This window comes from Protomyctophum parallelum, assembly GCF_964188405.1.
Source record: "Protomyctophum parallelum genome assembly, chromosome: 19".
NCBI lineage: Eukaryota > Metazoa > Chordata > Actinopteri > Myctophiformes > Myctophidae > Protomyctophum > Protomyctophum parallelum.
Window position 1 is genome coordinate 37,776,641 of NC_139717.1, and position 6,000 is coordinate 37,782,640.

The following is a 6,000-nucleotide window of genomic DNA, read 5'->3' on the forward strand; positions in this document are numbered from 1 at the left end:
TGTTAAACATCTGCATTACTTCATTTACAAGAATTCTACACAATTAGAGAATGTAGAATAATTGTTATTTTGATCAATGTTTCAATACAGCATGGAATTGTGGACAAAATCTTATCCAACGATAACAAAATGTTTTTTGTTTAGATCTGCGAGGCTAAATGTCATAAAATAGTGGTCCGTGGCTCAAAATGCCTAATAAATAATGGGCCTTGATACAAAAAGGGTTGAAAACCACTGCTCTACATGAACATGAAACAGACTTTACAGTGTGGATGAAGTGAGCGGAAACTCCTGTAAATAGATAATTCCACAAAATGTTTCACGTCACATTGCTCACATTACATAATGTTTGTTTATTTAAATTTTAATGGTGTTGCTTTACAGTTATAAAAGAAAATCACCTCTCTTGACGTGTGTTAATTATCAAAGCTACTTTGGACTAAAACTTGCGTCGCTACACACACCACATCAAACCAGAGTGGTTACTATAGCAATCCCAACAGCGGTGAACCGACTGCCCCTTAAAAACGGGTTAATTATTTATAAATCAGCATTGCATGAAGTGATAACTGTTCTAGCTGTAATCTCTGTGCTGTTCAGACTTCCTTAATTAAAGGATAGAGTAAAGGAAAAAGAGGCTAGATGGATTTCAGGGGTGGGTATTTTTACAAGGAATATATCATCGCTGTTGGATGGATGGAGAATGAATGTCCAAAACCATTGCATTTCAGGAAATGGAGAAACTTAAAGGTATATTCAGTGATTTCACTCAAAAAACCTTAGGTTTCGTTTTTGGCTGTGGGACCCAGCCTTTCGTCCAATCAGGATAGAGAGTCAAAAACGAAACCTAAGGTTTTTTGACCCCCAGGGGTTAACTGGGGACAGGGAGGAACTCCTTATATGGCCAGCACACTCTATAGTAGGGAGGATTATCAAAACAAAACAAAAAAATAAGTGATATTTGAATTAAGTGAAATCACTGAATATACCTTTAATAACTTGAGTTCCAATGGATCCAGTGTATAGATATTATTTAGTCACAAGCCCTTACGCTTTTCAATAGTTAAACAATAATAACACCTGCAGACATATACTTAACAACTTTGTTTCAATCAATTCTAATTAAAAGGGAGGGCCGGCATTCCATGAAATAAAAACATCTCAGGATGGACTAAACCCTGAAATCCTCTCCCCTCTGCTTGAAAGCTTTACAGAAGACAGACTTAAAAGAAAATGAGTGAAGGCTGAATGGACCCATGAGGAAACATTTTGGAGACACGATCCTAGTTCATGAGCCTATAGTTCCTCTCCTATAGATCCTCTCCAGGGGGCAGGTTTGGCGGCTAAAGATTCGCTAGATATTAAATCCCGTTTATTGATTCAATTACACAGAGAGTGTGAGGCCCGCACAGGCGAGGGAATAGTAAAGAATAGGCTTAAACTTTTGGCTGGCAAATGTTTTCATGCTGTTCTGTCCAAGAAAAGGCAGTTCAGCAGCAGTCCAGCTCTTATTTATTTGAACACAAACCTTTCACATTATCACTCATGGACTCATGGACTAAGAGCCAAAAATAACTGAACCGGTTCCCATTGGGAACCAACCGGTGGAAAAGGGGTCTCTGAGTTCACTTAAACACTGATGATTTTACAGTGTAATGAGATTTGATTTGAGCATCTCCGTATGATTGAGATGGCACATTTATCTTCAAAAGAGCAGATTTTAGAGAGCCACCGTAAAAAGATGATAGGAATCATGTCATTCCAACCTTCTGGATAATTATTACACCCTTACCCCCAGGGACCGGGGTGACCTCAGCGGGTCGTGCTCAACGAATCAGAAAATGAGCATGGGGACAGTAACTTATGCTCATCAGTATTCTTTAGCACACTGTACAGCTTAAATTTGCTCGGTCTGGCTGGCTATTAAGACGTGGTGAACTCTGTCAGTGCCCCAGAGAGGAGAGACATTATTACGACGCTGACATTCAGTGGTGTGTATGTGTGTCCATATGCTTCTTTCATGTGAAAATGTTAGTTCTTCGCCATATTGAAGAGATTTGTTCCACATGGGGGACGGCGAGCATTTGGACAAGAGAAGAACAAAAAAAAGAAAAAGGAAAAACGTTTTTAAACATAACTACAGTAGACTGGTGCCTGTAGGGCACCGGTCTAGTTATGTCCCTCCTAGTTACGTAATACCCTTTGTTACTGTTGGCACTGTACTTGTCAGTCTGTCTATCTCTCTGTGTCTGTCTGTAGCTTCGGACACCGCAGGCCCTTTCGTTTTAAAAAGAAATGAAACGAGCCACATTTCCTGTCTAGGAGTGAACTACCATAGATATAAAAAACATAGCAGAATATTGAAGGCACGCGCCTCTGATTGACCCCTTCCGTTCTTTCGTTTTGCTTCCGCTATGCTTCGCAAAGGAATCTCGGGAAAGCTATAGCTATGGCCAATGCAATACAATCACGCATCGCCATCGCCTCCCGTTGCCTCCATGTTGCCTTTCTTTGAGATACAGACGCCCCGGAGCCGGAAGAGGCGTCTACCTTTATATGTCTATGTGAACTATATTGCAGAGAGGGGGGGGGGGGGGGGGGGGGCGCTCAGATCAGTGAACCAATATGATCCACTGCCGTGATCCCAGAGGCATATCCGCCCTCTAGACCAGAAATGGCTTGGCCAGGCTAGTCTGTCCGTGTTCCTTTTATGCCCCATATAGCCTATATATGGTGAAAACGAGTGTTTTCGCTGCCTATACGTATGGTATTGAAAATCATGATTTTATAACATTTCGTTTATACAAAATAATAGGCAACAATGTCTTATGCACACCAGTATGCTCTGAGGCGGGTGCGTAGGCAGGGCTCAATGTATTCATAAAAATGCATATAAAGTGCCACACACCGTCTGCACTTGCAATACGAACTTTATTGGCAACGTTTATGTCAAAGACTTCAGGCAGTTCTTTGACCGAAAAAAAAAAAAAGTCAAAACCAACATAGGTTTATAATAACTTATCCTGCTTCACAGTGAAACCATAATTAACAAAACCGCTAAACAAAATTTTGGAATTACAACTCCGAAGTTGCAAAATTTTGGAATTACAACTCCGAAGTTGCAAAATTTTGGAATTGCTCATTGACCTTGAGGCTTCATATATACTGTAAATGCTGGACTCTCAATGTAGATTTAGCTGTCATTTCTCAATTGATTCGGATGCGGGCCAGCTCGCCGGAACCAGGCCGGCATCCTGGGCCTGTGGGTCTGGAACTTCCGCTGAGAGTTTATGCTGCCTCCCAGTTATACCTTACAGTAATTCAAGACAAAGTAAAATAATTGTTTAATCAAGCTGCTTTTGTGTATTTCTCTACTTGGCTGTGCTGTATGCTGTTCATGCTTTGAAGTCCGATAATGCACAAAAGAATTATAATTATCTGACTGAATTATGAATTATTAAAATGATGACGTCATGAACGGGGCCTCCCGATCCTTAAGGCCGCCCCTGCGTATGGGACCGCAAGCACGATCCCGGGCTCCTCCTGAGTTGTAGTGTCAAAGTGTCCTTGACCAAGACACTGAACCCCTAATAAGCAGGTTGGTGCCTTGCATGGTTTCCTCTGCCATCGGTGTGTGAAAGTGTGTATGGGAATGGGTGAATGTAATGCACAATCTATGTAAAGCGTTTTGGATAAAAGTGCTATATAAATGCACCATTTACGATTTATTTTAACTATTGCACCCTTAGCTAAAAGCCTATTTTATGTGCCATCCATCCATCCATCCATTCATCCATCCATCCATGCATGGTTGGACTGAGTGCAGCCATGTGAATTACAGCTAAAATAATCAGTGTGTGTGTGTGTGTGTGTGTGTGTGTGTGTGTGTGTGTGTGTGTGTGTGTGTGTGAATTATAGAGCCCTCCCTCATCAGGACCGGTGTAAATTATACAGCAAATGAAAGCACTGAAGGAGTTATGAGCTTACAGTATAAACAGGGAAAAAAACTGGTCTGCCGAGCTCAGAGTGCATGTGATTGTGTATGTGTATGCTGAGAGAGAGCTGCAAGTTTGCGCGTGTGTGTAAGCGTGCACGTGTGATGGTGTTTAGTGCTTGTGATTGAGAGGCAAGTGAAAATGAAAGCACAGCAAGGGAGGATGGCACCCACGCACACTCACTGCCTTTTACTGTTTATTGAAAATTAACCCATTCTGACCTGAGATCAGATTCATACGAGGTTTCCGCCGGACACACACTGGTCTGATGAACCCATTCTGACTTGAGATCAGATTAAAAAAATGTCAGTCGCTCTTCGATTTTTCAAAAATAGCAGACCTACAAGCTCGTATCGCGCCACTCGGTGGCGCGATATGAGCTTGTAGATCTGCTATTTTTAAATAGCTAAAGCATAACATGATGCTGACACCAAAATGGGTGCCCGTTCAGAATGGGTTAATCAAGGTTGCATATTGGATTGAGAATTACAAAGTAACTTACTCGCACCGCAGAGTAAGTTCCCTGAGAAATGAAAGTCATTTAATATTAGTGCACCACTTGCTTATTGGAGCACACAAATCACCTCTCCACCACACAGAGCAAGGCTTCAAACACCAGGCTATACGCATTAGCAATTCTTTTTCTAAATGGAACTATAAGCACATAGTGCATGAGGTTATTCCCATTTCTATGAATTCTGAATGTGACTGAAGATTGCCTAGTCGCTACCCTGAATATACTGTAGATTAAAGGGTCTATTTTATTTCTGCCCGTTCAGTTTTATGTTCCTTTTTACGTCGTAGTTTAACCCATTCTGACCGGGCACCCATTTTGGTGTCGGCATCATGTCATGCTTTAGCTATTTAAAAATAGCAGATCTACAAGCTCATATCGCGCCACCGAGTGGCGCGATACGAGCTTGTAGGTCTGCTATTTTTTGAAAAATCGAAGAACGACTGACATTTTTAGAATCTGATCTCAGGTCAGAATGGGTTCATCAGGACCAGTGTGTGTCCGGCGGAAACCTCGTATGAATCTGATCTCAGGTCAGAATGGGTTAAAGCCTGATTTACCGCACCCCCAAAATAGCACAACTACAGTATCAGCTCACAGTACAGTAACAGGTCGCATCGACGCATTGTGAGCTCGACCCCAGGCATGTAAATGTCCCTCGGGTCATCGCCGAGTCGCTGTCACGTCACGCATGATGAGTTTGAAGTCAGGCGGTTATGACAGATCTTGAGATGCGTGAACTACAGTGTGTATATTTAACCCATTCTGACCTGAGATCAGATTCATACGAGGTTTTCCACTGGACACACACTGGTCTGATGAACCCATTCTGACCTGAGATCAGATTCTAAAAATGTCAGTCGTTCTTTGATTTTTCAAAAATGGCAGACCTACAAGCTCGTATCGCGCCACTCGGTGGCGCGATATGAGCTTGTAGATCTGCTATTTTTCAATAGCTAAAGCATAACATGATGCTGACACCAAAATGGGTGCCCGTTCAGAATGGGTTACCTGCACATGATTGGAGTGTCTGCAATGATCTGTGCGAATGAGGAAAACCACAGATTGTTGAACACATCATGGATTAATGCCCAACCTTCGAATCACCACATGTAGTCAGCGGCCTAATTTAACTGGACGATGATACCACTTCTTGGCTGATGTCCAAATTACACGAACGAACGATCGTGGTACTTTATACAACACAGACCGACTGTATTTGACAGTAAAAAGTCCTATAGCCACCTGATTTCAATCAACATAAATTCTGCCCATGCACTCTAAAGCCCTAACCACACCAAAGGGTCACCATGCAACTCCTTGGGTCCAAACGGTTGCAAGGAGTTAACGCTAAAACCTTCTCGACCCTTTGGTGTGGTTTGGGCCATTGAATTCCATCCGTTGAATCACTATCATAACTAGTCAGATCTGGCCCAGAATAAGCTATATTATTATTATTTCAACTGGTGAAGACGGTCTTGGAAATGACAT

General features: G+C 42.1%; 1 protein-coding gene across 1 annotated transcript in view; it reads right to left on the reverse strand.

The window, feature by feature from the left end:
* The window catches only part of LOC310876955 (glutamate receptor ionotropic, kainate 2-like), a gene marked incomplete at its 5' end in the record, with an annotated part of 75,518 nt that overhangs the window by 66,386 nt on the left and 3,132 nt on the right, over window positions 1–6,000 (reverse strand). The window lies entirely within an intron of this gene.